At 34.5% G+C, this 12,139-nt stretch overlaps 1 protein-coding gene across 4 annotated transcripts in view; it reads right to left on the bottom strand.

Moving 5' to 3' along the window:
- GRB10 (growth factor receptor bound protein 10) overlaps positions 1 to 12,139 on the bottom strand; it is a 233,563-nt gene that overhangs the window by 110,137 nt on the left and 111,287 nt on the right. The window lies entirely within an intron of this gene.

Here is a 12,139-nt window from a genome sequence, read left to right as displayed (position 1 = left end):
ATATAAACAATCATGCTAAAAGGCAAAGGACTGAAACACATCTTAGTAGAGAGTTGAGGACCACAGAGGTGACCTGTGTCTCCTATATATCACTGAATGTGGTTGATATTTTGACTGGCTTTGATTAAAAAGTTTCCTTTGATACAAGGAAGGGATTGAAGTAGGGAGGAAATAATCATGGTGTAAAGCAACAATCTACCAAAACAAAATTTAAATTACCACCAGCAAATTAAAAAAAACAAAAACAAAAAACCTTTAATTTTAGCCACAGTCCCATCTCCTGAGTTTTAGTATCATGTTTCCAATAACCTTCTAGATGTCCCGTCAGCACCTCAAACTCAGCGTATTTAAAACCTGCCTCAACTCATCCTCTTTTCTGAGGACTACTCTTATTACTTACTCCCTGTATCTGTTGGCAGTTCCACAATTCTTCCTGTCAACCGATGCTTGTAATCTCAGTCATTTTTGACTACTCCCTCTTTGACAGCCCTTACAAGTCACTTGCAAAATCCTGTCCATGTTCTCTCCACAATAATCTCTTGCACCTGTCCTCTCTTTATCCCAGCGTCTAGAGTCTCTTTCCTCTCAGATCCCAAATTAAAATGGTTAGCAGATTAATATATATAAACTATCACTCTGAATAGACCGTGCCATTACTTCTTTAGAGCCTACCCAATAAGGTTCTCTACATTTTAGCCTGATATTCAAGCCCTCTTCCTTCTAAACTTTTCTACCTTACCATTTTGTTCCTATCGGTCTTCCTAGTCTTATCTTATACTAATAGTTCTTACATCCTTCATGATCCAACAATATACTGTCTAGCCTACATTGCCTGAATACACTCCTCATTGTCCTACTTTCACATTTGTGCCTAAGCTGTACTCTTCATCTTGAATACCCAACTTCACCAACTGCTGCCACTCTCCCTCCTGGTTCAAAACCTCCAGTTCAAATGTTACTTCCTCCAATCATTAAACCTTTCCCTAAGTCTGGAAGTGTGGTCTCCGGCTCTAGGCTCTCTTTAACACTTTAACACCGATAAATTGGCGGGGATAAGGTTATGACTGAAGAGTATCACAGAAATCTCTTTCATGTAAATATTCCATCTCTAATGAAAATGAATTTAAATGAACTGTTCTGGCTGATCCACCATGATGCCTTTTAACATAATGTTGTAACTGCTGTAACTTTCAGAAACAAAATCTGTTTCTGCTCAGCAAAAAAGCCACACAGTTTTAGTCCATTTTTAGCAACTCAACATTGGGGCTAGCAAAAGAGCAGATAGCTAAAACCAGAATTAAAAAAACAAAACAAAACTGGTACTTAAAAGTTCAAACAAACTTCCTATCTGTATTAATTTGCCAAAATTGAAATTCAGATTTTTTTTAGTGATCATTTAAGTACTGAAGCTGGGTATTACAGAAGCAAAAGATGGCATAATGTAAGAATCATTTATTTTAAATGTAGGGAAAAAAACATATGATTTCTGCTTTCTTATAAATATTGATGCAACAGGTTCACGTCCAAAGCCAGTATGAAAAGCTCTGCCATGGGGACTTTCCTACCTTTTCTCCTATTGATGCCCTCCACAATCTAGTTATATGGGTCCATTGATTTCTCTGCCATGACATTCTACTTCCTTCCCTTGTGCCACAGATATTTACTATCTCTGTGACTGTTCCCTTATCTATAAAATGAACTGGAGAAGGAAATGGCAAACCACTCTAGGATCTTTGCCCAGAAAACCCAAAATGAGGTCATGGAGAGTCACACACAACTGGACAACCACTATGAACAACAGGAAAAATATAGCCAAGAACACCAGAAAGAAAAAGAAATAGGAATCTTCATTTACAAGGGAAGTACCTACAATAACAATGGCATAGATGTGTGTTATAAAGTATGTAGTTGATGAAAATCTTTTAAAATATTTTTCCATGTAGATTTTAAGATTACAATGTTCACTTAGGGGTAACATGTTAGAGCTAGCTGCTCTAGAGGCAACGAATAAAGACTTGAGAGATCCATAGGAACTTTTACAAATCCATGCTAAGAAAGCAGATTCACTAGTCACTAGCAAGTACACAAATAAAATTCAAATGCAAATTGATTGAAAAACTAGTTCCAGGGAAAGGAGGACACATCCTAGATTGTTGCACATGCTGTCAAATTCAGCTACACTGCTTTTTCAAAAAAACTTTTGCTGTTTTTGTTAAAAACGAATTCTAAAGGGGGCTATTTTAGTAATCAGATGTAATATAAAAAAGGTTATAAATAAAAGTTATTCATTAGGGGAAGAAATACCTGGTGGGTGAACATAACAAATTAAAAAAAAGTGGTTTGATAAAAGGGAAAAAAGGCTAGAGCTAAGTAAGAATCAGGAGATCTAAGATAGCCTAGATGCAAATCATGACTCTGATACTCCCCAAGTGTGTGACCACAGACAAGCTGACTGACCTGCTTAAGCCATAATTACTTTAACTTTAAAATGATAATAATAAGACTATTACTATCTACATCATTGGGTTATAAAATGAGATGACATTTTGTAAAGAGTTTTAGAAAGTTTAAAGTGCTCTAAAAATTTGCAGCTATTATTTACAAGAGTAGTACTTTGGGGTATCTGAAGGGTTTTTCACAGAGGTATATTTTAGAGTAGGAATGCTTCTTAGTAGAGGGAAAAACTGATATATGCTGCTTTTCCTGTCACCAATTATTAACACTAGGCTAATTTACCGATTTCAATACTTGGGTCAAATACTTTAAATTCATGTAGGAAGAAAAGAAGCAAGAAGAGTCTCTTTTCTTTGACATTTGGTTTTATTTATTAAAAAACTTGAAGTAGTTTTTTCCCACGGAAACTAGTGAAACAATAGCATAACATCCCCTTAATCACAGACCATTAGAGTTGGAAGAGAAACTCATGAACTGGTCCTGTATCTGATTTAACAGAAAAGGAGAACAAGGTCCATCAAGTGACACTGACCAGGTTAGAGACAGGAAGGACTTGCTTGTGATTTGAAAGATAAGGGAAAATAACCAGAAAGGATAAGGGATTAATCTTCTCCCAGTTTAAAGAGTAAGCTAGGGGCAGCTAGGTAGGATAGTGGATAGAGAAGCAGGTTTGGGAGGATCTGGGTTCAAATAAAGCCTCAGATATTTGCTGTGCAAGTCATGTAACTCCAACTACCTAGACTTTACTGTTCTACCTTGGAAACATTATTTAGTATTGATTCTAAGACAGAGGGTGAGGATGAAGGTTTTTTTTTTTAATAGTTCGAGAACCTAAGTTTTCTCACATTTTGTCAATTGGTCTTTTTTGCTATGCCATATTGTCTTTCTCAAGTGAAGGTATTCCCCACAAGCACAATAAAAAGAGAGATAAAATTTATTTAAACTAATTTTTTTACACGTGTACATACACACACACACACACACACACACACACACACACACACACACACACACACCAGAGATGTGCTGCACTAAAAAATATAATAACAATTCCATATTTTCAGATGGGTCAATTAAAATTCATAAATTTGTGGCAATTTTAACAGAAAATAATTAAATACACTGTAATTATACATCAGCTTCACCAGGTCTAAAATACGTATGGCCAAACTGGTACTAATGGGCTTAAACACTTGACTCACTTGTCTTTGGCATAGCACTGCTTGTCTGTCATTTGGGGGGAAAAATGCAGAATGCAGCTGTGCAGCTTCCCCCCTGAGCTAATTCAAGCATAGGCACGCCCTCATTTCAGGCCTGAGACACTCACAAAGGAGGTTTGTTCCCCTTTGCGCCTCTCTGGCAGAAAGACTTCATTCATTTCCCAAAAACAATAAAGTTTTGTGGGTTGTACATGAAAGCTTTCTTAACAATCAATTCTCAATTACCCACATGCAGATTATCTGTTCCCTGAATTATCTATAAGCATTAAAAAAAAAAAACTCAGTTGCATTGGTTCTAGATCATCTCATTTATAAAATAAGGAAGGGGCTTGGATAGATGAAATAGTTATTCCCCAATTAATTACTTTTATTTAATGTTAATCATTCTCAACATACCTTCCTCCAATTTGACCAACACTGAATTCTCTCTTAAATAAAGAGAATATTAAGAAAAATTCAGACAACAAAGAGAAGTCAACTGATATATGTGCAAAGAATGTAAACTGATTTTAATTAGTCTAAGTAAAATTTAAAGATAAGCTTAATGCCAAAAATGTAAACTGAAACTATAAAGTACATTTTAAATGATATTTATTTGTTTGGGGAAAGGGAAAGAGCCTCCAGTATTCCTTAGTGTAGACAGTTGGGAATTTATTATGTGGTCTAAACCTTACTTTGTAAATCTCACTTACAAGTTTTATTGTCAAGCTTTTAATCTATGTCTCTCTCTCACGCACATTTTCTAGCCCCTTATTCTAGAATGCAACATTTAATGGTAAAGATGGAAGAGGGCAACGAAATTATCTAATCCAGTGAAAACACTGGAATACTCTCCACCCCAGATTAACTGCAGTGATCAACCTTGGTCCCAAAGAAAAGAGAAAAAAACATAATTCTTACTTTGGGTGGGGAAGGAAAAGGTAAATTATATGAAAATGTATGTGTGGGTATATACACACATACATAAATACAATCTGTATATGCATATATAAGTGTATACATATATATACACACAATATACAAATAAACTCATGCATATATTCTCTCCCTCCCTCTCCCCTCCCCTCCCCAGCTACTTTATTGAATGGGTTTTTACATTCTACCTGGGAGATAAGGCATGTATACAATTCATAGAAAAGAGGCAAAGTAAAACTTACCTTTGTTACCACAGAAGAATCAAGAAATAAGAAGTAATATTGGTAAATAATTCACATTAAAAATGTTAGCACATATGCTCCTTGAAGAGAGAGGCTGCTCAGTTTTTGTCTTTGTATCTCAAGTTTTCTCCCACATTAAAGTAAATGGTCAGAGCTAACTGTGTACCCTTTGGGTCTAAAGTTCTGATTCCCAGTGACAAGCAGAATGACTAGCACATAACAGGTGTTTAATAAACTTTAATGATTGGTAGATGGTAAAAAGCAAAAAAGCCTAGATAAAAGTTATGAATTGAATGTCAAGGAAGAGATTATCTAAATCCTCATTTTACAGATGAAAAAATGACTTCCAGGAATGAAATGACTCGTTGGTCTCACAGATACAGAGATTCGGTATGTAGTATTCTTCCTACTTGAACCACACAGACAACCCAAACAAATTGCTGAGGAAACAAAAATGATATTTCAGGGAAGCTACAAAGTCCTGGTTAAGTGAGGAACTTGGGGAACTCCCTGGGGCATCAATTAGTACTTATAAATATGTATCTAAACAGTCATTAATGGTTACTTGGCTAATGTGAGCTTGGTTAAATTCTAATGAGGATTGATAATTGAATCCTCAGAAAGAGGTTTGGAGATTGATTTTTAAAGAGATAAAACTTGATAATTTAATGCAGTACCAAACGAATGAAGTTTCTGAAATATTCACAGCTCAATGAGAAGACTCAATGAAATAAGAACTTAGGTGCTACCAAGAAAAATGTTCAAATGTGCAAATGGACTAGTGATTTCATTGCCTTGGATAATCTCTCCAGTGATACTGATTGAAATCCATCCCAATATCTGCCCATCCTGTGTGACTCTTGTCCAAAATGATAAAAGTATTCACTCGCAAGACTCACATGTGTGTAGTGCTTTGAGTGTAGGCAGTGTATTCTTCCCCCAATCTTTTTTCTTCCTCCCTGGTATCAGCTCTTAGTACAATATTTGACAAAAAAGTGCTTATAAAATGTCTGTTGGCTTAACAGCTTATTGGATTCTCAGGTCAACATCTCCTGTAAGGCAGATGTTACTATTATTCCCATTTTCTAGATGAGAAAATGAAAACTTAAAGAGTTAAGGGACTTGGGCAAAGCTGAAATAACCCATGAATTCATGTCTTCCTGAATTCAAACCCACTACTCTTTCTTTGTTCAAAGTTTCTTAAATGTACATACAAACATGCATGCAGATTTGGACCTGTAATCTCAAAAGTATGGGTACTTATAGGAATAGAAACTCTCATGGGATGTATAATAGATATAATAGATGGGGGGAGGGAAGAGAGAAAGAGTAGAGTAAGAGAGAGAGAAGGAGTGAGTGAGAGGGAGAGCAATCAGCAATTTATCTAACATGTAGTCAAAATAAGTTGCATGTGCTTCAATTTAAATTTATAAAATGAATGTATTCTTGGAAAGAATGCAGTGAATATCTTTCTATGGAGAATATTTTTCTTAGTTCAACTATAGCTTAAAAATAAAGGATGTGATTATGTGTATTATACATAGATATATACATATGTGTGTATACACACACAGAGAAACACAGAATCTCCCTATATTGCAGAATTATTTAAAGTGAATATATTAAACAAGCTATTAGGTCTTACTAAGGAGAGGACATTGACTAAAAAATTTGTCTGAGGTCCTGGGTTGGGGAAAAGGAGGAGTGGCACGGTTTGGAGTATAATTTTCACAAAATAGACTTTAATTTAATTCATATATCAATCCTGTTTCTTTGAAAGGAATTGTATTTGCTTACCTCACAGCACCACCTAGTGTCATTTGCATTTTAAGTGATGGTTGAAAACAGGCATTGGAAAAGGTTAAGAAATCATATAAGAAAATACTTTTTTAAACTGAATTTCTAAGTGTTTTTTTTTCCCCAAGATTTCCCAAGACCTAACTCAGGGATATTTATTCTTTACAGGCCAAACTGAGTGCGATTAACAATTAATGAATTGTTCTTTAAATTCTACTATCAAGCCTTTAAAAAAAAACAAACAAAAAAAAAACACTACATGCTATTGTCGAATAATGGCTTTTTTTTTAAAAGATTGTTTTAAATCATATGTGCCTAGGCAACAGAAACTTGCCCTTAAATGAAAAACTACATACAAAAAGTCACCAAAAGATGCTGACTCAGGAGCTCAAATGCTTATAAAAATCCACCTTTAGAAGCAACTGAAAGGTGACTTGCAGGCAGCTAAAATTTGGGGCAAATGGAGCTTACCATTCCATTATATTTTTTCCCTCAAGGACTAACTATTTCTATATTCCACATAATGCAGAAATGCTAAATATGTAGCAAGTAAAATGTCTTTGCTATAAATATCCAAAATAAAATGATATAAATTAAAAACTCTGGAGCCACGACTTCCTTTAAATTTTTTTTTCTTATTTATGACATTTCAAAAAATACTAAACCAAATGAAATACAAATATTCAAACACAAACAAAATCCAGCCTTACAGAATTTAATCTGTTGTCAAATTACTTTGGGTAGGTATCAAAAGAAAATAATATCACAAAATCACAAAACACTGGGGCATTTGAAAAAATCTTAGCATAATGCTTAACACACAGTAGGCACTTAATAAACATCAATGAGCAATCAAAGTAGTTTCTAGTTCAATCCATGTCTGAAACAAAGTTTTCTATACAATGTGCCTGTCTCACAAATGATTCTATAGGCTTTGCTTGAAGACCTCAAGGAAGGGGAACCTGCTACTACGCCCCAGCCACCCCAGTAGCATATAATTTTTTTAAAAAATCACTTTTTTCTATTACAAAGTATTTTTCCTGCCCATTATACTTTCAGAAAGTAATCAGTGTTATGTGCTGCTATTTCTGCTCCTAGGTGTCATGCATAAAAATTTTCACCTCTCTTTTATATCTAAAGTGCTTCAAATACTTAATGGCAATTATGAATTAATGAAAATAAGTCAATTATCTATAATTATAGGAAAACTTGAAGGAACCAAGATGGTTTTCTATCCAACACACAAACATATAGTTAAAAATATCTAACTAATAATCCACTTGTAGTTAACTGCATATATGATCTCTGTCTTCAAAAAACTTAAAAATATATATTTTTTAATTATCACAGGGGCAAGTAAGAGGTCAGTACCAAAGACAGGAAGTCCTGGGTCCAAATATGGCCTCAGGCACTTCTAAGTTGTATGACCTTTTTCTGGTTACCATCCCTCTTCCCCTTGTGCTTTCAGTTTGAGATTTATCTCCAGATTTCCCCCATATATTTTGGGAGAAATATATATAGGCATAGTTGTTTGCATGTGGTCTCCCACATTAGATTGTGAGCTCTTTGACAGCAAGGACCATCATTTTTATTTTCTTTGTACTCCTAGCACTGACATATAGTAGGTGCTTATTGAAAAGAATGCATTTTTAGTTTGCAACTTAGTGACTCAGTGGATAGAGTTCCAGGCTTGGAGATTGGAAATTCCTGGGTTCAAATCTGACATTAGATACTTCTTGGCTGGATGACCCTGAGTAAATCACTTAATCCTAATTGCCTAGTTGTCACCAGTTTTCTCTGCCTTAGAATTAATACTTAGTATTCTAAGACAGAAAAGCAAGGGGGTATTTTTTAAAAACAGATAAAGAAAGGTTTTAATTTTTTTAACTGATGTTTTACCAATTACATGTTTTAACTAATTTCCTCACAAATTTTCCTATGTGAATGAACTTATCTCCTTCCCTCCCTTCCTTTCTACCTCTTGGTGTTGGTAAGTGATTTAATCTGAGTTATACATATATTATCATGCAAATCATATTTCCATATTGTTCATTTTTGTGGGTAACAAGATAAGATTTTTTAAAAGATTATTCAAAAACCTGCTATCAATGGGCTCATTCATTTATCTGTAGATAAAAAAAAATTTGCCATTCAAATAGTTTATGAGACACTATAGCTTTTAAATTTTTCAATATTCATCTGTAGCTTAGGTCTAAGAGGAATCCTCATACAAATAAATCACCAAAGAATACAGGACTTTTATAGGATGAAAATAACCAAATCAGAGTTACAGATACATAGTTGTGAAAATAAAAATCTTCTGTGTTGTCTGTCACTGTATTTTTTGTTTCCTCATATATAGGTTTTGAGAGCAGCTAAATGCTGATTATCCTGAATAATGAATCCCCTGAAGTGGTCACAGGAATTTGAACTCTCACTATCTAAAGTCATAATTATATAAAATATGGTGATTATTTCTAGCTCAGTAGAAGTATGGAAGTCATATAATATGGCCACTTCAGAGGATTTATTATTTGCAATAATTCAGACCTAACTGTATATAGGAAGGGAGCAAAATCTATTTTAATTATATTTGGTTTTTCCAAGAGTAATCCATGCTTGCAACCATCTTGCTCATAAGAGTATCAGTGTTAAAAAAAAAAAAGAGCCTTTGTCTTAGGGAGAAACTTTGTGTCATTAGAAATATGATGCAGTTTCCCACAAATACCAACCTCTTGGCCTTATTTCATTCTGCGCCTCACTAACTGTCCATTTGCAATGACTATACAAAATATTTCTGATGAGCAGCTTTGTGGTCTGTCTATCCAAATGCATATTACAGTCTGGACAAATAGGTATTCTTCATTCACTTGGGTTTTCCTGTGGGAATAATTAGGCCAATCTCATCTCAATCACTATGGATTTCATTGAGGAAGCTGGGAAATTGTCTCGAATTTACATTACATTCTTTGGGAGAAACAATATTATTACAAAGCATGGAATCTCATATTTTAAAAGTTACAGGGACACCCAAAGGGTAGTGAAAAGATGTGTGGTGGCCATGAGTGGCCTGCAGAATATTACCAACAAAAAACTGCAGAAAGGAGTATAAAAGATATTATGAAAGAATAGCAGGATCAGAAAAAGGGATGGGATAATCATATTGAGATCCAGAGGTTACTGACTGATGGAATTCTGGTATTCCATTGTTGCCCACAAAAGGTCGAAAAATCTAAAGCAAGTTGTTTTGGGGGCAGAGTCCTATGATGGATTTATAGGAAGAGAAGAATTACATAACACAGGAGAAGAAGGCATGGAGAGACTCTAATCTGTACCACATAAAAGAAAACACATTGAAGAGCCATTCTAATAACAAAGAAGTTGCTTTTCATCAGAAACAGGTGAGATACACATAATTAACATGAGAATGTAATTAAAAATTATTTAATCATTAACAATTGTTTATACATCCAACCTATCCCATTTCTATTAAAATGTCTACTCCAAACATTCATATAAATAATTATTTTCGTACTGTGAAGGGTTCAACAAAAGCAGATGGATTACTGAACTAAAGGAACATATGTGTACATATACACATATTCTCTGTCGCTGGTCTCTCACAAACATTAGTGCAATTTTAAGCTAAGATATTGTAAACCTTAAAATTTCTTAGACTTATAAATGTTGGAAATTTGTGAAATTTCCAACATTTATAAGTCTAAGAAATTTTAAGGTTTACAATACACACATACACACACATATTTATGCAAAATGCTTTATATGGATCTTTTCTTTTCACTCTCACATAATCCATTAAAATAGGTACTTTGGAAGAGATAATATTATCCTGTATTTTACAGATGAAAAAACTAAAGCTCAGACAAAATGAGTTGCCTATGGTTCCACTGATAGGTATTTAAGGTGGGATTTGAGCCCATATCTCTTTGGAGTCAGAGAACCTGATTTTACATCCTGACTTTCTAACATTTTCTATCCAACATGATACTGGAAAGTCATTTCTCTTGTTTTGGCCACAAGTTTTTCTCTTCATAGGCAAATGTGGGCTGGACAAGATGACCTCCCAAGGTTTCTTCCACCTTGAAATTAATGATCCTTAGATTTGTGAGGGACCCTTTGCTCCCAAATGGTGTGAAATCTAACTAGTCTGCTTCATATGTATTTTCTCATTTCCCCTAGATTTATTTCCACTTCTAACTCTGGGGACACTACTATCAAATTAATGATATTTTTCTATAAAACGGCATATCATTTGTGAGTAGAATTGTCAATACTTCCACAAACCAGAACCAGAACCAAAAATAAAACCCTCAAGCCCAAATCCAATACTATAAATTTAGGAATGAAAGAGAATGAATTATTGACTTCATCAGCAAGGAGCCACAACAGTGGAGACTCCCCAAAGGAATAAAAGGACAAAGCTTATATAGACTCAGTGATTTGGGTATGGGTATCGCAGGATTAGACAGAGCAGTTGTTGATGAGGAGGAAAGGGGGTCCCTAGGGCAGGAACACAGATGGGATATCCTTTGGTTGGACGGGCCTGTTGCTGAGGGACAATAACAGGGAAGGCTCTTCTTCAAGCTAGTTATCTCTTGTAATTCTGCCCAAACAGATATATTGAAGGTCACAGATTTGGGGGTGGGAGTGAAGTGGGGATACAAAGTCAAGGGCAAGACAGAGGAACTACAGAAAAAATAAAGTTGCTTTGGTTTTCTTTGCTATTCAATCACAATTTGCTACACACAATAAATTACTTATCAAACTATAAGTGTTTTCTTCTATTAGAATGTAAGCATGTTGAGGACAAGGGATCATCTTGCCTTTTCTATTTGTATACAGTGCTTACAACAAATAAAGTGCTAAATAAATATTTATTCTCTGGATCTTACCCAAAACTAGAAGGAGCAACTGGAAACTGGCTAAACAAATTACTGCATATGAATGATTGAAAATGGTCTTTTTGCTTTTTTGTAACCATAGTGCTTAGCACAGTTCCTGGCACATAGTAGGCACCTAAGAAATATTTATTGACTGAACATAATGGAATACCATCTTTACAATGTTTTAGTGATTGATTGAACAAAATGGAATATCATTATAGAAATGATAAGGAAAAGGTTCATTGTATGAACTAAGGCAGAATGAAGTGAGCAAAACCAAGAGAAAATTTATATTGTAACAACACTGGAAAAAAATTGGAGACTTAAAAACTCAGATCAATAATAACTCCAGAGAACACGTGCTAAAACATCCTATCTAACTCTTGACAGAGAGGTAATGGACCATGTGAAGCAAGTCACACTTGCTTGAACATGGCTAATATGGAAAATTGTTTTGCATGACTAAGCACATTTGCTATTGGGGTTTTATTTCTTCTTTTACATTTAAGGAGGAGAGAAAAAATATTTACCAATTATAAAAAAAATTCAAAATCTAATATCTATGTGTATGTATGTATGTATGTTTATGTTTGTGTATGTATATATA

Source organism: Monodelphis domestica, chromosome 7 (assembly GCF_027887165.1).
Source record: "Monodelphis domestica isolate mMonDom1 chromosome 7, mMonDom1.pri, whole genome shotgun sequence".
NCBI lineage: Eukaryota > Metazoa > Chordata > Mammalia > Didelphimorphia > Didelphidae > Monodelphis > Monodelphis domestica.
This window is presented reverse-complemented; position numbering and strand designations above follow the sequence as displayed.